Genomic DNA, 21,435 nt, shown 5'->3' on the forward strand with positions numbered 1-21,435 from the left:
CCTAATTCCAAGCTCTAAATTCTCAGAAAAGTTTTCTCAAATATTCCACAAGGTTAACAAAGACTTCTTAATACTAAATCTCTCTCAACCGGAGAACTCTCAAGAGCCAACTAATATCAAATCACATTACCAATCCATTATGGTCACCATCATCCCAAGGTATAGTCTTTCAAATCCGATATCCTAGAACTTTAGTTACCATCGAGTTCCCAAGAATCAAGGTATTAGTTGTAACAACGCTTTATCGCCTCATATTTTCTCATTTTAACACCATAGATTGAAACTATGTCCTTTAACTTAACAATCGGCGTCAACCATACCATTATCCCTTCTAGCTACTAAAACAAGCGCTAAGACTTCCAAACAATGTAGTTTAGTCTCACTCTCATACTATACTTCAAGTAGTAATCAAGATCACACACTTAGACTAACTTATAATCCCACAATTAGCACTTATCACATGGTGACATATACATTAAACCCTCATATCCAAAGTAACTACAAAAGCCAATCACAAACTCGACTTACTTAGTCCATTCTACATCCTCAAATCCACCATTCAGTTTCATCCATTTTAAGTCAAGAACTAAGCACTAGTATCCCAAACATAAACAACAAAGCCAAGTTCTATAACCTTAGTAACCAATGCAACTCACACTTGACACACAAAATCCACCAATCAAATATACTCACTTTATCAAGGATCTAGGTGTAAGAATCACTAAGTATGTCTCATCACACAACCTAAGTCTTTTCAACATCACAACCTCTCAAAACCAGGGTTATGGGTTAACCACAAACAAACTCCACCAAAGTCAAACTTTTCCAATCAAGGTCAACATCCCTCAAAGAAAGAGTACTATATATATATATATATATATATATATATATATATATATATATATATATATATATATATATATATATATATATATATATAAAAAAAGGAGTTAAAAAAGGATAAGCAAGGAACAAAAGGGCAGTTAGGGGTACAAGAGTAACTTCCAAAGCAAAACAGAAGAGAGTTTAGAAGGAGGATAAGCACCAAGAGATAAAGAATAAGGCAAGATACACCAAGACTGAGAAACATCTTCGAGGAAGTAGAAGCATTCTTCAAAACTTGAACAAATCTTCGATTTTCGGCAATAGGCACCAAGTCTTGATCGCAACGCGGGTAAGCTCACGGTCATTGATCCAAGGGTACAAAAATAAGTGGATTACAAACATGTTAGAACTTACCACGAAGCATACACAAAGAGAATACCAACTTAGGTCCTTATTTCTACCCATCTCTCATTCACTATTTAAGGTCAAGTTCGAATTTAAATTTGGGGTACACGTGTGTGCGTCGGGAGCAACATAGGCTCTGATACCAACTGTGACACCCCGCGATAAAGAGGAAGATATAACTAATAAAATGCGGAATTTTTAGGGAATTTTTGAAACTTTTAAAATTTAAAGCGCAGGTTCACCAAAATCTAAAACATAAATAAAGAGTGCGGAAATAAAGATTTTAAATTATACAAACGTGATAGTCAAGGTGAGGGAAAATATATCCCTCGAATGACAATACAATAAAAGGTAGGTCTAAACAATCCTAATACACCAACTACTAGGCTGAAGTGCTCGCTAGCTCACACATGTCTTCACCCCATGAATGCACCACTAATACCTGTCGTTCATGTAAACATGAACGCCACAGTCAGTGGGGAGTAACTCAAGGTTCTCCCAGCCACAAAATGTCGAAACGGACATAACAAAGAACTAAAAGAGGTAAGTCATGTAAGACTCTTACAAAAATATGGATATCAAGTTTATATTTAAACATGGTAATTAAATGAGATGGAATACGATGGATCAATATTAGCATAATGGAGACTCACTACTCATGTGAAATAATTAAATAATATTAGAGATAAGAATACGGTCATTTATGCAAAAGCACGCATTTCAATGAATTACGACATAGATATGAGATTAGAATTCGAATCATGTGAAACAGTTAAGTAATAGATCAACCAATGCAAAATTACAAGGATAGAAACTGTAGCCATTACTTGGAAAACCACTTAGCAAACATTGCACGGGACGTGACTACTAATGTCCCATTCGTACTTATGGCTTGCATCTCACCATAAGAACGGATGGGAACATCAATCCCGGCGATCATATCGCAACTAGAGGGCTTATAGCTCACCCCTAGTATCCAATAGGACCAACACAAACAACACAAGGCATAACTCTTACCTTAAAAGACAAATACCAATATCTATAATCAAGCAAGACCTTTACTACTCATATATAAATATATAATTCCCCTGGTAGGACGACAATGGTACTCCCAAGACTCACTTCTAGTCTAAATCTGGCCAGATTCTCGGGACATAACGGTTCCCGATTCGACATGCGACAGAACAGTCCGCATCCAAGACTCGATCGACAGAACGGAATTCGAGAACCCACAATCGGCAGAACAGTCTGAAAGAGGAGGAAAATATGAGCTAAACCACAATCGGCAGAACAGTCCGAAAGAGGCGTAAAGATAAGTGAAACAATACGGTATAGCATAAAGGCATTATCACCAGAATACGATATGAGCTAACCCGCAATCTGCAGAACAGTCCGAAAGAGGCGGGGAAAACATAAATCAACCAACTCCCGGCAGAACGGCACGAGAGAGGCGTAAACCAATACTTGGCAGAATGGCACAAGTAAGGCGTAAAAATATATCATACGAATACGACTCAACCAAGCGATACGAATCAACTTGGAATGAGACTAATATGTATATAATGAGCAAATGATAATCCACGTAAGACAATCCAAGTTCAGCTATACTCGTAAACATGGATTAGTGACTCATTACAAGCATTATAATAATCCGTCATACATGTAACATAGTAGTAAATAATTCATTTCATAATTAAATGTTCCGGTTAACTAAAATATAGTACGTGAAAATGAGTAACTTACGTCAGGAGGAATCTACGGAATAGAATGTGACCAAGTCCAAGTGACTCATTTATGAGTCCAACAAACCACTATAAGAAGTCCATTAATTGAATCACATTAAGCCCAACAACAAGGCATGCTAGACCCAACTTACTACTCATGTAAAATCCAAACATATAATCATGTGAAGCCCAACAATTTGATCATGTGAGAAAAATATATATAATGAACGATATTTAATGAGTTACGTAATATAAAACACGGGGATTTCACAATCATACTTCATGTGAGAAAGATATGTAAATGGACAGTGTTTAACTAAATACGTTATATAACACACGAGATCCAATTTAAATAACCGCAACAAAGCATACACAAGACCACCCCAACTCCTAAACTGGCCCAACAATCAAAATATGAACAAGCCCAATTAACTACTAAAATTCCAAATGGCCCGAGGCCTAGCTGCCAAGCACACCCCAACATAGACAAATGAGAAGGAATAAGGAGAAAACAAGGGTATGGGTATCCCGTGTCTAACCCGGAACAACCTGGTCGTGGCCACGCTGCCCGCCAACAAACAGTCACCAATCCAACTCCAAAACAACCCCTACAATGACCACCCAAAACAAAGTGTGAAACGTCCCAAAACCAACACTCCAAGCAGCCATAACCACCTGTCTATGCAGGTAATAAACAGAGCCCAAAGGAGTCCGAAACCGAGTCATTTAAGACATGAACAAGACGGAACTAAAGACAATAATTCACGAACAAAACCACCAAAAATCACCCAGACAAGACTCGGGTTTGCCGTCTCAAAACAGCCACTTCCAACAACAATTTAAGACGGAATTCCAAGTATAAGTAAGACGGAATCCTCCATATAAACCACACATTCCATACGTGTAAACCATCATGTAACACAAGACAGGAAATTATCACGATTGAGCATGTAAAACTAGTATTATTCCGACACATTCAACCATACATATGAAAAATCGATTAAAGGTCCAAACTTTATAGCATATAAGAGCTAAACACAACATATACGGACACGATTTCGATATTATGTCGAGTAACCTATCACCGTTACCTTTTTGCTCTCCTAAACGTCCAAGAAATCGCCCTAGGATGATCTTAAACCCAAAAGTGGCACAGAAAAGCTCAAAAACCGGATCTTTTGAAAGACGACCGAGATGCAACAGGCGAAAGTTTGGCTCTTTTTTACATAGAAAGAAGGAGAATGAGGAGGGGAAGCTAATGGTACAAAAATAATGGAGTTTGGTTGAGAAATAAGGGAGAAAACGGAGGTTGAAGGTGACGATTTCAATGGAGTTAGAGTATTGGTGTTGCTGTTGTTGTTTGTTTCGAAAAGAAGAAAAGGACGAAGGAGAAAGAGGAAATGCAGGGGTGGGGCTGCGTGAATGACAACAACAATAAATAATAATAAAAACAATATCTAATAATAATATCTAATAATAATAATATCTAATGATATAAATAGTACTAATAATATAAAAGTAGAGTGAAAAAGGATAGGTGTGTGTGATGAGTTGTCGATATAGGATAGGTCGAGAAAAGATTAGTCTCACAAGTGGAAATGTGACGCTCTACAGCTAGACGGAATAATGTTTCGAGTCTATATTAGCTTGAGACGGAAACTAATATTATTACTATCACTATTATTATTGTCTGACTAAAATACGTATTTTATATAAATTAAGTTTTAGAATATATTTTTTTATAAGTATTCGTGCTCAAAATGAATTAATTAAATTAAATAATTTAAAAATGTAAAATAAATTAATTAAACGGTTAAATAAATTTTAATTGTCAAAATGAGAAATTCGCGGGTGTTACACCTACGTTTTTACACTTTGTTATTTGACACCCTTTTTCAATAAATGGATCGTGTTAAGCATCATAACCCGAATTTGGTAAATGGATGTTTAATTTCCGTTCTCACATGAAAATCAACCATAAATCCAACTTGACATCTTATGCTCGATACTTGGATTAACAAAACGACTTAGAAAGCTCACATGTTAGGTTAACACTTATGGGTGTGCATTCATGCATTTACACCGTTTTATCAAATCTTGCACTTAAACAACCACGATCGATCAGTAGAGGCCGCTAACGCGGGCGGGATTGGGTGTCCGATTAAAGGGCTTCCCAATACGTATCCTCACTCCTTACTCAGAACCTCTGGATAGTGGATGGCCTTATCCAGGGCGCACGAAAGTCATTTTAGGCATAGAATGCTAAAAGGGGGACGATTCTTTATCTTTAGTACCTATGCCAAACACTGCTTTGTGCTTCGTTTGATCGAGGTATAAAGTGGATTTCGAACGGATTCCAGGCATCACATAAATGCTTGGTGGCGACTCCGAACATCTCTGCATCGTTTCGAGATCTTTACCGAGACGAAACCGACTGACCTAAAACGATCCGGTAGAAAACATTTCAATGCCACCGAGCGTGGCATTCAAAAGACCGCTGCATGTCCACAGATTGGCTGGGCGTGCAGGTGGCCCGTGACTACGGACCGGTAGGTGGACCCCCAAATCCAGGGACCGAGATGTGGCCCATGTCCACAGTTTGGCGACTCCGCTGCGAAAAACAAGGACACTTGTGTCTTTGTGATCCTTAGAGGTGAAACTCGAACGAGTTCCTGGTTAAAGTGCATTAATTGATATTACGGTCATAAGTCGGGTTCCTCGTCCGGGCCCACAACCTAACCTTTATCGACCAATTGGCCCGTCTCGTCAGGGTCAGTTTCCTCATCCCCGCGTTTTGAATCCCGATTGAGTCAAGCATACCATTGACGTTACACATTTTTATTTCGTCAAAGAGCTTTCATCACTTTCTAGCACGAGGCTAAGGCACCATCCTTGCACATTTTGTTCGGATTGGTATCCCTCTCGAAAATCGGGGTTTGATTGCTTGGTGTGTAACCCACCCTTTTAAGCCAAAACCCGTGTCAGCGTTACGCATAATATAATGAACTGTGAGTGCTTATGTGCTACTTGATCATAAGTCCTTCCGTGTCATTTTCAAAACTTTCAAAAAGCACCCTTTTTCGCCGTTATAATGGCCGTTTTAAACCTCGGTCTTTCGCCGACCGTTGCACGCCTTCTTAGGCCTTCGTAATGACGATTTTCAAACCCGGTTTTTATAACCGTTTCAACACGCCTTTCTAGGCCGTCGTAATGTCGATTTTTAAATCCTGTTTTTATAACCATTTCAACACGCCTTTCTAGGCCGTCGTAATGACGATTTTTAAATCCGGTTTTCTACAACCATTTCAACACACCTTTCTAGGCCGTCGTAATGACGATTTTCGAACCCGGTTTTTTATAACCATTTCAAAGCACCTTTTTATGCCGTTATAATGGCCATTTCAAAACCCGGTTTTTATAACCAATTTCAAATGCACCTTTTCATACCGTCGTAATGACTCTTTCAAACCTCGGTTTCCACAAACCTTTTCAAAATACCCTTTTACGTCGTCATAATGGCCATTTCAAACATCGGTGTCTCGCCAATCGTTGCATTTTCAAAGCACCCTTTTACGCTATCGTAATGACGAATTCTACCCTCGAATTTTCAATATTCGAAATCAGTTTTCAAACAAAAATATTTTTCAAACCGTCGTAATGGCGATTTCAACCCGTCCAACTTTTCAAATTTTGAATCCCGTCTTTGAAATCAAATTTGGCTTTTATAAGCCGTCGTAATGACAATTTCAATTCTCACAATTTTCGATTTGCATACCGTCTTTCAAAGGTTAAAACGGTTTTCTAACCCGTTGTAATGACGAATTCAATCCTCATAATTTCCAATGTCAAGTCTTGAAAATGATTTTAACTGTTTTCAAATCTCAAATCAAATCATTTGAAAACGAATTTAACCGTTTTCAAATTCCAATTCAAAATCAAATCATTTGAAAACGAATTTAACCGTTTTCAAACTCCAATTAAAAATCAAACCGTTTGAAAACGAATTTAACCGTTTTCAAATTCCAATCAAAAATCAAATCATTTGAAGGCCAATTTAACCGCTTCCAATTTCAATCTAATTTCAAATCATTTGAAAACAAATCTGACCTATTTCAAATTTCAAATCCAACTTCAAATCATTTGAAAACAAATTTAATCGTTTTCAAATTTCAATTCAAAGTCAAATCTTTGAAAACAAATTTAACCTTTTTCAGATTTCAAATCAAAACTCAAATCATTTGAAAACAAATTTAACCGTTTTCAAATTTCCAATCGAATGTCAAATCTTTGAAAATAAATTTAACTGCTTTCAAATTTCAATCTAATTTCAAATCCTTTGAAAACAAATTTAGCCGTTTTCAAATTTCCAATCCAAAATCAAATATTTGAAAATCAATTTAACCGTTTTTAGATTTCAAATCCAATTTCAAACCATTTGGAAACAAATTTAACCGTTTTCAAATTTCAATTCAAAATCGAATCTTTGAAAACAAATCTAACCGTTTTCAAATTTCATTTCAAAATCAAATATTGAAAACAAATCTAACTGTTTTCAAAATCCAAATCAAAATTCAAATATTCGAAAACAAATCTAACCGTTTTCAAATTTCATTTCAAAATCAAATACTGAAAACAAATATAACCGTTTTTAAAATCCAAATCAAAATTCAAATATTTGAAAACAAATCTAACCGTTTTCAAATTTCAAATCCAATTCCAAATTGTGTGAAAACAAATCTAACTGTTTTCAAATTTTCAACCCAATTTTAAATCCTTTGAAAACAAACTTAACCGTTTTCATGGCCATTGTGATGACGATTCCAAATTATTCGATTCTCGATTTTCAAATCCGTGATTCGGAATTTCAAAAACCTTATTCGGAAACAACACACTGCTTTCTGAGCCGATTCAAAGTTAAACCGTCTTTCGAAAACAAACTTAAGACAACCCTTTCAACTGACCGACTTTTGAAGATCCTTACTCTTCGGAAGCCGTCCATAAAACGACAAATGAATCATTTTGAAAATTTCTATTTTCGAAATTTCAGTCCACCTTTCTGATTCAGCCTCGAGTCGATTAGAGTCCAGTCAATTTCAAGTCAAGTCGTCTAGATAACGTCGAGTCTCTGTCAAAGTTAGTCCTACCTTGTGGTCTAGGTGGTGTCGCCTAATTGTCGAGACATCTTCAATGGCGTTAGCAGAGTCAAAACCTCTCGGGTATTAAACCCATCTTTCCCCTAAATTACGGGTCAAAAGTCAAGTTTGTGTACGAGTCTTGTCCAACGGCGTCACGCCTTCAACACACATCCAAACTGAGTCATAAGTCTTCTGTCTAGGCGTCACTATGCCAAAGTTGACACTCGAGTCTAAGTTCAAAGTCATGCACCAAGAGTTCAAACACAAGAGGTCATTCACGATCTTTAATGAACTCGTAACCTAGTCACACCATCGCGTCTTCATGACATAACTGCCTTTTATACATATGTGTCGCACTTGCCTTTGTTTGTGCAATCTCTTACCAAGACAAGTTATAACGCCTATCGTTATGTAAAAAAGGAATGCCTTGGTTGCCATCGATCGTCGACAAGTAACTCAAGAAGTTGTCCAATCTTCACCCAACATGGCTTCTGCTGAAACCAACAACATGGTCCTTCGACTCCTAGCTACCATGGAAAACTTGAGCACTCTCTCTCCCAAGTTGAGGACAAAATGATAACCGGGAATTTTCCCTCTTCTGATATTGAGCCAAGGGTTAAGCTCCTTGAAAGCCGACAACTTGCCAACAACAAAAACAACCCTCCAGAAAACCTTACTGGACACAGTCAGGAACTTTCCTTGGATTGCTCTCATCCCATCCCTCCCGACGATGAGAAAATTCGTGCAATTAATGAAGATGGACTACAAAGCGATATACCCATGATCTCCGTCTCCATCAACAACATATTTTCAAAGCTGCAAGTGGCTGTCGATGATTTGAACACTCAGGTAGCTAATTTGGGGAAAAGGAATGGTAATGCCGAAAACGGACCTCACTACCAAGGAGAAGAGCAACACCCAATTCCCCAACAAACAAGTGAGGAACCGTCTGATGGATCCTATACCCAAGAACCCACCAAAAAAGAACATGAAATTGCCTTACCAAAATACCCTTCAAATTATCAAACAACATCCCCAAAACTTCCCATTGACGACAACCAAATCCTACTTCCGCCTAGGATTGACAAAAATAAAACTCACAAAAACATCCCAAAAAAACAACAATGTTGGAATCAGAGGAAAACATCAAAGGGTATTCACAGATCTGGGGATAACATATGGCACCGCTCTGAGGATACTTTCTTCAGAAGGATTACTGCAACCTATTGGTTCCACTCCAGATCCAAAACCAGAAAACATGACCCAATTTGGAATGGCTATGCATATTGTCGATATCACAGAGGCACGGGGCATAAAACTGAAGCGTGCTACGAGCTCAAGCATGCCATACAAAATGGAATTGAGGATGGCAGGTTTTCCACCTTACTCTTAACCAGTCCAGACAAAGAACCTGGGCAGCCTAATAGGAAGTTCATCGATTTGGGTGATCGAGAAGATGAGTATTCAACCAATCATTTGGTAAAAAGGAGGAAGGTAGACTCAACGCCATCCTATCAGCAAGGAGATGAGGCTTTAGTTAAACATTTCATTGACTGCCTTCAGCCAAATTATGCATCCCGTTTGAAGGGTTGTAACATCAAAAGCGTCGAGGACCTATCAACAGAAATTTCTCGCATCGATGAAATCATTAAAGGAGGCTTAACATCTGCGACCCCTCCCGAAAAGCAAGTCCTTCTCATTACCGAAGTAAAATTTGTGGAGCCTTCGCCAGAAAGAGCCACACACCCGCAAAGACAAGTTTCAGACTTGGGCATGCCTTATGCCATTGCTTTTAGAGTGCTTGTCTTTGAAGGACTAATCCAACCGATTGGCCCCACTCCAGATCATACACCCAAGAAAAGAGGCCGGTTTTGGGACAGTTCCCAATATTGCCTATTCCATAAGGGTAATGGGCACAACATAGAGATGTGTTGGAAGCTCAAACATATCATCCAAAACATGCTCGATGGTGGAAGGTTGTCTTTATCAACCCTAAATCATTTAATGGAAAATAATGGTCCCCATGGACGCCTTACTCCTAAAAAACAAGATAACCTTCTAGGACCTCATCCTTATGGCGTCCCAAACAACGAGGGTGAATTGCTCAAGTGGGTCAATTCTCAAACCCAGACATTCAAGCCGCTGGATGCTGCGAACGAGACCTTCGAGAAAGAACATGATGATTAGTAGTTCGTATCTACGATTGAGTCCGAGTCCGAGTCCGAGTCTTAGGATTTTTCATATCTATCCTAGTGTCTGTCCTTTTATTCCTAAGTGACAACTGAGGGCTGTCCCCATGAGTCACATGTATTCATCAAGTCTGTGCTAACCTCTTATTTATCTAAATAAAAGCACAATTTCCAGCTATCATGTATTCTCCTCTTTACCATTTCCCGTTGACAACGAGAATTGATTTGAGAATTGATTTAAAACGAACAATATGTTCCAATTCAATGTGAGTACACTCGAGTGACGTTCCGTATCGAGTAAGCAGAAGACTCGAAACTCCGTGTCCAATTGTTTACCTATTCCATGTCTGGCAATAGAAATCTTTCGTTAGCACCCGATTTAGAACGAGCTTCTATCAAAGGGATCCTCTGACGAACCCAGATAACAAACCAGAACATCTCCTTGTTCATGATCAATGACGGAAGGCAAGCCCATTCCCCACAAAAACATCCCATCACCAAGTATCAACCTCTCACCAACGGATACATTCTCATCCGCACCTTTACCTGCCTCGAACGAAGGACGGCAAAGAACCAATAAATCAAAAACCAAACCAAAAGCAAAGCCAAAGCTCAAGGCCAAAATTAAAGGCCCAAGACAATAGCCATTCACCCAAAGTCAAAGCGAAAGGCCAAAGTCAAAGGCCCAAGCCAATATCCATTCGCCCAAAGCCAAAGATCGAGGCCAAAGCAAAAACCAAAGCCGAAATCAATTCGCTCAAAGTAAAAAAAAAACCAAAGCCAAAGGCTACTCACCCAACGTCAAGGCTAAGCCTCAAGCCAAAATCAAAACAAAACAAGATTGAAACCCTTTTCCCAAAAAGGCCAAAATCCAAAAAAAGCATCCATCTCACAAAATTCTGGACAAGTGAGTCCAAAATACCAAGTCCTGGACCAAAAAGTCCAAAGCCTGGACCAACGAGTCCAACACATCAAATCCCGGACCCACGAGTCCAAAACACCAAGCACTAAAACCTCAACCAAAACTCCTTCACCCCTAAGTCCTTTTACAGGCTGTTACAGGGAGACCTATCTTGGATCCTGAGGATTTCCTCAAGATCAAAACCAACATCGCTTCACCCTTAAGTCCTTATAGAGACAGTTATAAGGAGAACTATCTAGGCTTCTGAGGATTTCTCTCATGCTCGTAATATCACACCTTAACCTTTATGGTCCAGACATAGAAATCAGATCCCATGTTAATTACCAACCATTTCGTGCTCAGGCCACATTAAGTCGGAGACCCCATTCCGTACCACACTACAAGCCGTTACCCTTCGGCCTAAACACCACAAAATTCTTGCTCCAGATTTTTATCTGTTAAACAAACCCATTATTACCAAGCTCCACATTCCCTAATGTTGAAGCCATTTTTCACCACAATCCCCACGGAGTCCTCGAATGCTTTGCTATCGAGAACGGGACATACCCAATCTACCTTTAGGGTCCAGTTTTAGTGTGCTCACATGATAAGGAACATTTTCAAAAATTGCACCTCTTCGATTCATGATCAAGGAGGAATTATCTCAATCAATTTTTCGAGTCACCAAACGGAATTTACCGTCGTGACCCTCACACTTTAAGGTTCTAACATCTCGCTTAGGCACACACATTCAGAACTATGATCTGGTTTGATTTCACTTCACGTGAATACGTAGGCAGTCCTTCAAGGACACAACCATACACCTCAAAATCACATTAAGGTCCTAACATCTCGCTTAGGCAAACACTCAAAACAACGATCTGGTTTGATTTCGCAAACACGCGAATACGTAGGCAGTCCTATTACTAGGACACAACCATACCCCCACACACATTCAATTTTCACACCTTCAATTTGCAACCCATTGCACACACAGCTTAGAACTACGAACTGGTTTGATTTCGCAAACACGCGAATACGTAGGCAGTCCTATTACAAGGGCACAACCGCATACTCCTTTCACCACATTTCCAATTTTCAATCCTCAATAACCAGCTCAGAACTACGATCTGGTTTGATTTCGCAAACACGCGAATACGTAGGCAGTCCCCAACAAGGACGCAACCGCATACCCCTTTACTGAGGATTCTTTCTTAAGACGTCGCCCATTCCCTGTTTTGTCAAATTCCCACCTTCTCACTCTGGGGCCTTCTCTTTCAAGACGCCACCCGTCCTTTATCCACAAACATCTTTTAAGTCTCAGCTACAGTCCAAAATAAAACCCCCTATAGCCTAGTGCTCGGTTCGAATAATGACAAGGTCTTGGTTCTGCTCTCTGAATCATCATACCTCGAGAAGGGATCTCAAACAAGCAAACGAAGGCAAAGATGTCTGAAGAAGATAATCAATTCATGTTCCCCAACTGAGCGGACCGTCTACTCTAAGGATCTGATGGGCGTTGTCACCCTTTCATGGCTAGGAGTTGCACTTACATGTGCAAAGTCTGTCAGAGTCACCCTCGTGTCGTGTCGATACTGAGTTGGCATCACGTTCACGACTGCCTATTTGTCAGTCTGTTAGTATTCGTCTGTGTGAGTCTGTATCCCAACGGTCACGTGTCTCCAATCTATCAAGTCACGGATCCTCTAGCATCAAGACTCAATTTTAAGCTTCGCAACTTTCAAAACATCTATCTCCCTTCGCGTGAGATAATACATGTTAGTCGCTTATATGCTAACTGCTCACATGCTTGTGTGCTTACGTGGTTGTATGCTTACGTGCTAACTGCTCACATGCTTATGTGCTTACGTGCTTGTATGCTTGCATTCAACGTGCTTATCTATGCGACTGCGGATTTGTGTGGTCACTAACCATGCAGATAATCTTGGGAAGACAAACTCACTCCAACTGGGTACTGGATTCTTCCCAACAAACGGCGACCCATTAAGTCCAAGGGCTTTAACCCCGTCGATTACATGGCATACGCTACCTCCCAGCGAGCAGCAACTCATATCCCTGGCAAATCCTGAGAAGTTTCTAACTCCCCAGCGAGTGCCGATTTTCAAATGGATGTCACACATGATATTTCCCACAGTCGATCTTTCGACCACCATGGCTGGCGAGCCTTTGTTCGCAAACAAGATACAACTCAAGGATGTATCCCGAAGATGCCTTAGGTACGACTCCTTTTCACAAGCTGGTGAGCCATTGTCCACAAACAAGATACAACTCAAGGACGTATCCCGAATATGCCTCAGGTACGACTCCTTTTCACAAGCTGGCTTGCCTTTGTCCGCAAACAAGGTACAACTCAAGGACGTATCCCGAAGATGCCTCAGGTACACTCCATATCACAGCTGGCGGGCCTTTGCACGCACACAAGATACGACTCAAGGACATATCCCGAAGATGCCTCATGTATGACTCCTTCCTATGGCTGGCGAGCCTCAAAACGCACCACCTTCAACACCGGCTGGCGAGCCTTTGCGCGCAAATGATTGAAGGACGTACCCCGAAGATGCCTCAGGTATGATTCCTTCTTATGGCTGGCGAGCCTTTATACGTAGTCTAATGGACTCTAAACGACCTGAACCAGAAGTCGACAGACTCTAAACTATTCGCGATGGCAGGTTCTTGACTCGAATCCCCGAGTTGCCTTGGTGTCGCCCTTCCTGATGGCAGGTCCTTGGCTCAAACCCTTTTGAGTCGCCTCGAGGTCGCAATGGTCTTCAGGTTGTAATCTTCGATTGACCTGGAGGTCATACTTTGACTTTCGCTCTATCTAAGTCTCAGTCAATGTGGGGGCTCTGTAGATACCCAATATCTGCACCTTTCAAAAACCACCCGATGATGATCAGACTATAACATGTTTTTGATATGCGGTCATGGATTGGCTATACAAGGGACGGTTTAATGCACTACTCGGATATGAAAAATGATTTCAAAAGTTTTCTAACTTCATTTACATTAAAATAACACTATTTAGATTTAAAACCGTCTTCAGACCCAAAACCGACTCAGAAACCCGCAACTCGAATCAACCTGAGTCAACCCGAGTCAACCCAAATATCGAATGTCTAAAATAATGCCATGAATGTTTTTATCATGTCATTTCCATTAAAATGACCCTAATTAGAGTCAAAACCTACACCGAGCCAAAAACCGACTCGAAATTCAAATCCCGACTCACACGGGTAAAACCCGAGTCAAGCACACAAAACACCTACCTCAAGTAACACCAAAATCATCTTATTAGATGCCTATATTGTTACATGAAATCGTATATGAATACTACATATCAACAATGGATGGAGAATAAGCCACGTCCAAATTGAAAGGGACAATACACCCTTTTCCATCAAGAGGTGGCTCACGCCTCTTTAGGCCATCTCCTTAGCCTCTAAGCAAAATCAACCGACCTACCACCCCACATTTCTCTATGAATACCAACCTTCACACCCTATAATACTCACGCGAGAGTCCGCCCCCTCCTTCTCCCTTAAACTTCTAGACCCGACTTCCTAAGTCAAAAAATCGACACGTGTTTACGACCTACCGATCGTAAACACAAGCCTTACACATATTGTTTGGTACCGTCGCCGTCCATTCAATCGACCCATTCGACCAACTCAACTAATCAATCAACATGTTTTGATTAACATATTTTCAACTCATTTTCAAAACTAAATCCTTTTTTTAAGGCACCTTTTTATTAAACTTCTTTGATCGTGAGTAGTCGCTACGAGCAAACCGTCTCTAAAGTCGTCTACATCGCAAAATATCAATACACGTAAGTTTGAGGGTGTAAACAACTCACTTTATTTCATGTCTTTACTGTTTTGATGAGTCTATAGGCACGAACGATGCATAACACGATTCAAATTTAGGTTAGACGAGCCAAAACTGAGTTTTGGCCTGAGGCAGAAGCCCCTTATTGTGCAAGGTGGCTCGCGCCTCAATGGGGTGCCTAGGTCAGAATCAAACGTGTTTGAGTTTATTTTTCCTTCAACGCTTTCTTTTATTTTTACTTCTTTCCTTTTACGGTTCTTACCATTTCGAATGTTTCAAACCATTTCTATGACAAACTTTTTAACCATAAATCATAACCGCCCTTGGTTCCTTATACCATGATGGTTTAATCTGTGACTCGGTGATATTAATTGGTTAATTACATTTTAAAGGAATTTCTATTCTTTTATTTACCATTTTAATCCATTTTTATGATAAACATATTTTGACCATTATAAAAATCATCCTTGGTTCTTTATACCATGACAGTTTATTCCGTGACTCGATGATATTATTGGTTAATTACATTTTAATGGGTATTTTAACCCCCTTTTATTTTATTTACCATTTTTCTCATTTGTTTACATTTGTAAATATATTAGTCATAATTCATAATCATCCTTGGTTCTTTATACCATGTCGGTTAAATCCGAATATGATGATTAACTTGACTAAATACAAAGAAAACTTAACATGATTAGTTCAAATCAAATATTTTACATTTTAATTTGTAAACTATACTTTTCAAACATGCAAATCTGACAACGAATGTTACTAACACAATTGTAATTATTCCGAGTCATGCAAATCATAATTGCAAATCATTTATTCACAAATACGGTTTTAAACAACCTTTTCAAAAACCAGGAGACACACCCTTGGCTCGCCCCATAGCTCGCGCCCCAAGAGGCCGTCTGCTTTCGTGTCTAAAAACCTGGCAGAGCCCCTTGCATCGCCAATAGGCTCGCGCCTTAACAGGGCTGCCTGGCACTGCTCTGTCTCACTTTTTAGTACTTTTCTAGGACGATCCCGATTACGGTTAATCCGAATACATGACGAATCAGATTGACAAGCCTACGTTTCTACACTTTGTTATTTGACACCCTTTTTCAATAAATGGATCGTGTTAAGCATCATAACCCGAATTTTGTAAATGGATGTTTAATTTCCGTTCTCACATGCAAATCAACCATGAATCCAACTTGACATCTTATCCTTGATACTTGGATTAACAAACCGACTTAGAAAGCTCACATCTTAGGTTAACACTTTTGGATGTGCATTCATGCATTTACACCGTTTTATCAAATCTTGCACTTAAACAACCACGATCGATCAGTAGAGGCCGCTAACGCGGGCGGGATTGGGTGTCTGATTAAAGGGCTTCCCAATACGTACCCTCACCCCTTACTCAGAACCTTTCGATAGTGGATGGCCTTATCCAGAGCGCACGAGAGTCATTTTAGGCATATAATGCTAAAAGGGGGACAATTCCTTATCTTTAGTACCTATGCCAAACGCTGCTTTGTGCTTCATTTGGCCGAGGTATAAAGTGGATTTCGAACGGGTTCCAGGCATCCCATAAATGCTTGGTGGCGACTCCGAACATCTCTACATCGTTTCGAGACCTTTACCGAGACGAAACCGACCGACCTAAAACGATCCGGTCGAAAGCATTTCAACGCCACTGAGCGTGGCTTTCAAAAGACCGTTGCATGTCCACAGATTGGTTGGGCGTGCAGGTGGCCCGTGACTACGGACCGGTAGGTGGACCCCCAAATACACGGACCGAGATGTGGCCCATGTCCACAAAAAGGAGCAACAAAGGCACTCAAGGCAAAGACACTTTCGAAAAGGCAACAAAGCCTTCAAGCAAATAAAGCTTCAATGGCTATGGTGGTTTCTAGTGCAAACTTGGAAGTTCAACAACAACAAGATCCTCCCTTAGAAGCAACAACAACTCCGGAAATCGCTCAATTATACAACTATCCGGAGATAATTTTCATTTCCAACTCCCATAGGGATGCATTTGCCAAGTATGCTAAGAAAGCCATTTTACCCACCAAATTCATTTGTGAAGATGCCTCGAACAAATTGGGTGTCCTTGAACAAACAAAAGCCTTCTTTGAAGCCATGGGTTTGGGGAAATTATTTACCATAAGAGAATTGACATACCCCTCCCTTACCTTGGAATTTATAAGTTCATTGAAAGTGACTAAGGTAGAGACTAGAGAATACATCGAGTTTTGTCTTGCGAATGTGAATAGGCGCATCACCTTTGAAGTTTTGGGTAAGGTATTAGGCCTTAGTGATACACCATATTATCACAAGATGACCGAAAAGTATGACCCCGCTCCTCTTTGGGAGGCGATTTCCGGGAAGAAATTTGTGAGTTTTCATGCTTGTCGCGCTCTATTAGTCAACCATCCGGGCATTAGAGTGTGGCACAAGGTCATCGGGAATACTATAATAGCAAGAAAATGCACTAATCACTTTACAAAGCTCGATTGTGCTCTACTTGAGTCGGCCTTAAATGTCGGAAGGGAATTCACTAAGCCCTACAATGCTCTAAGGCTTTTGATGGAAAGATGGCTCAATGTTGATTGTGGCAAGGAAGTCACCGCTCATACTATAAATTGAGGTCTACTTACTCTCTTGGCCAAGCACTTTGACGCAAACTTCCACAAGAATAACACCTATGTGGCGATCAAAGGGGGTCATCTCATTGACATGGACGCCATGATTTACAAGTATAAATGGGTCAAGCATAATTCTCTTGACACCAACTATGGTTGGCTAACCAATGTTGCTAGATCTTTCACTTTGTCTTCCAAGATATGCCGATTAAGTTCCCACCGAACAAACTACCTTCTTCCACTCTCCAAGGACGCCGAATACATCATCCGTCAACAAAGGGGCGAGATTGAGGAGCCCTCCTCCTCCATTGTCACACCGCCCTACCCATTCAAATATCAAGAGTTCAAACCCAAAGATGTTGAAGTGGGAAATGACTACATGACTCTCCTCATGCAAGAGATGCACAAACAAGCTTATAATGATCGAGTAGATGCATACTTGGCCCAATATCCACCCCTCCTTCATTTAGCTAGGCAAGGACTACTTGATCCATCATGTCCTTTGTCTAGTTGGGCGGATAGGGAAGTCTTCTTTCCAAGCACATCTAGGGGTGAAAGACTGGGTGAAGATGAGAATGTCGATGATGAGGTAGTTGATGATGAGGGTGTTGATGAAGAGGTAGATGAAGAAGAAGAGGCTAATGAAGATGATGAAGGAAGTGAGAAAGATCAAGGAAGTGAAGATGAGAGTGGAGATAATTCCACTTCCATGGAGGAAAATGATGACAATGATGATATGGTGGAGGACTAGGAAACTTTGGAGGCTCCTACCCTCTTGAGGTTTGTCTACTTCTTTCTTTGTTTTCTTTATTTTTATCTTGATCATAGTTTGGAGAGTCCTAGCAACATGAGGACTAACACCTCGGCTCCATTGAGGTGTTCTTTTTATTGTTCCCATTTGAAAAATCCAAAATGACAATATGTAGTTTCATGCATTGCATCTTGTGTGCATGAACTACCCCAAAATTTAAGACATTAGAAATAATGTCTATCTCGGTTTGGGGAAGTACATGCATATGCAACGAGAGGTAATCTAAATTACGCTCTCCGTCATAAACAAAAACCCATGCATCATGTAGTGTAGATTAGTATAGCTTGCATTTAGTCTAGAAATCATGCATCATACTTGTATAATTTCCTATCATATTGGCCATTGAGGACAATGCCCATATTAGTGTGGGGATAGGAAATTCTAACTTAACTTTTATTCAAAACTCTAAAAAAATCAAAAATTTTGAAAAAATCAAAAAAAAAAAAATTGAAAAATTGAAAATCCAGAAACAAGTTCATTTCCTTTGTAGTGTAGACTTGTACATATTGTTTGTATATATTATGTTTGTCTATCCTTGTTCACATTGATCGACTACGCCACATCCAAGACATGAGGATATTGAAGACCGCATGGTATGATCTTTCCAATCTCCTTTTTCCTCTTTATGTTAATGACTATGTGGCTTTATTTTGATTGATGCGGTATAAACAATGTGAATTTAGGACTTGCATTTAAATTATTTGGCATATTAGTCGGTAGAATCATATGCATTAGGATGTATATATGTTAGTTGCATCATAGCTTGTAGTTTACATGTTAGAAAATTTTTGTGAAACCATCTATTTGGGAAACTTGACAAGTGTATATAGGCCCTAGTAGATGCTTTTTCTTCTTAAGACTTTGCTTGTTAGAATACTTGTAAAACACCCTAGGATGTGTCATTCTAGTATCCTTTGACCCATGGATTAAGGCCTAGTCAAGAGTACCTTGTGGTGTGATAACTCCTTGGCTACCGTTTATTCCAAGGTGACCCTTGAAACCATGCAACTATCATCCATCCATGTTCTAGCATACATTTTGTCATCAAAGGGAATGGGCACAAAAAGAAATTGTTCAAAAATTTGAGTTCAAGAAATGAAAAGAAAAGAAAAGAAAAAGTTTGCAATTGCATCAAAAAGAAAAGAGGAGTAACAAAAATAGATTCCTAAAGCTTCAAATATAAGGCACCCTCACTACATATGGGGTGATTTTGAAAATGTTCAAAAGAAATGCAAAAAAAAGTTGAAAGTCGTCAAGTATTGAAATGCCAAACATCAAAAGAAATGGCAAAAAGAAAGTGTTCTCAAATGTCAAATGCCATAAGAAACTGGGGGGGGGGGGGGAACAACAACAAAAGCAAACTCCCAAATGATACTCAAATACTATCAATCCCTTTATCCATCGTATCCGTTTTTGTGCATGGTAGAGAGGTGACGACCCTTCTTCTTGTCTAGGCAAGAAGGGGAATTCCGCGATCCTCCAGTGTTTCTAACACCATAGGGAGTCTATTCTTGACAAAAGAATTTAACGATTGAGGACAAAGGTACCCTAGCTTCACACAACTTGGAGGTGATTTATTGGTATCCTTCTAGGTTTAGTAGTTTGAAGAAATTGCATTTATGAAGGAGTGTGTACCCTTGAATTGCTTCCCTTGTAGATAATTTCCGCCACTTAGATGAGGAAAGTGGCTATTCTTTTGTAGATGCATCCATTACTTGATTTTATGTGCTTTAATGTTTGGATGTGTTGCCATTTTGTCAAGACTCACCTTGCCTTGCAAGAAGGCATCCTACCTCATGGTTGTCTTGTTGTGAGTTGAAGGGGCGGAGTGGGACCTGCTAATTGTCCATATCGGCTATGCTATTAGGTTAGTTTAAATAACGGTCCTAGTTTTTGTCACCTCTTTACTCGGGACGAGCAAAGGTTCGCTTTGGGGATATTTGATGTGACCATTATTTGAGCATATTTAGTCCCTGAATTAGCCTTGTTCCCATACTTTTTAGTGTATATTTAAGTAATTTATTGTCTTTAGTCCTTTGTTTTGCATATGCTTTGAGGTTTTGATCCCTTGGTAGGAAAGGAGTGCAAACCATGCATTTTCATGGCAAAATGGAGCTAAATTGATTGCATTCAATGACCAAGCATCAAAGAGAAGACAAGACTAGAAGGCCTTTTTACATATTATAGTAGTTGGGCAATGATGAGAAAAGATCCTTGCATCCCCGACGAAATCCTCAAGGATTGTATGAAGAAAAAGGAAGAAAAGAAGAAAGGAAGAAGCTGACTAAGAATCCGAGCGGATTGCCCTCTGGACGCTCGTCCAAGACAAGGAATCCGAGCGTCTTCCTCAGAGGGACCCTCGTCCAAAACCGCCACAATCCGCCCGTCCAGCCCAAGAATCCGCTCGTCTAAAAGAGCCACAATCCGCTCGTCCCGTGCCCTGGACGCTCGTATTGTGTTACAGCTATTTCATTTTCTTCTTGTTCTATGAAGGATGCGCATACCTCGGTAAAGACTAGCAAAAAGGAGACTCGCATATTTTTCTGAGAGGAGCGATTCCTCAAGGACTTAATCATCATTTAAGCCCTTAGTAAACCCTAATTTGTGTACCTAATCCCCACTATAAATACCCCATTAGTCCAATTAGATAATCATGTTCTTCTTATCAATCTTTAGTGTAGCTTATATCAATCTAATCGCTTTTAATCTTGTAATAAACTTTTAATCAAGTCCTAATACAAATCTCATTTCCTTAATCTCTCTTTTGTTGATCTTTCATTTTGGGTAATTGAAGATTATTTGGGTTATTTTTAGGAGATTGACAACCTTCCAATCAATCATCAAGTACTTCTATTATCCTTTGCTTTCTTATTGGGATCATTAGTAGGTATAATTCTCTTAATCCCTTTTTAATTATTGTTAATTATCCTCATTTATTCATCATGTTTTACTTTGTTGGT

At 39.7% G+C, this 21,435-nt stretch overlaps 1 long non-coding RNA gene across 1 annotated transcript; it reads right to left on the minus strand.

Moving 5' to 3' along the window:
- Nucleotides 1-1,496: 1,496 nt before the first annotated feature.
- On the minus strand, nt 1,497-4,128 carry LOC141609039 (uncharacterized). Its single transcript, XR_012527155.1, has 2 exons — nt 4,046-4,128; nt 1,497-1,672 (listed from the first exon to the last, which is right to left on the minus strand). It is a non-coding gene; the product is annotated as an uncharacterized LOC141609039 (long non-coding RNA).
- Nucleotides 4,129-21,435: the final 17,307 nt, after the last annotated feature.

Source organism: Silene latifolia, chromosome 10, assembly GCF_048544455.1.
Source record: "Silene latifolia isolate original U9 population chromosome 10, ASM4854445v1, whole genome shotgun sequence".
NCBI classification, from domain to species: Eukaryota; Viridiplantae; Streptophyta; class Magnoliopsida; order Caryophyllales; family Caryophyllaceae; genus Silene; species Silene latifolia.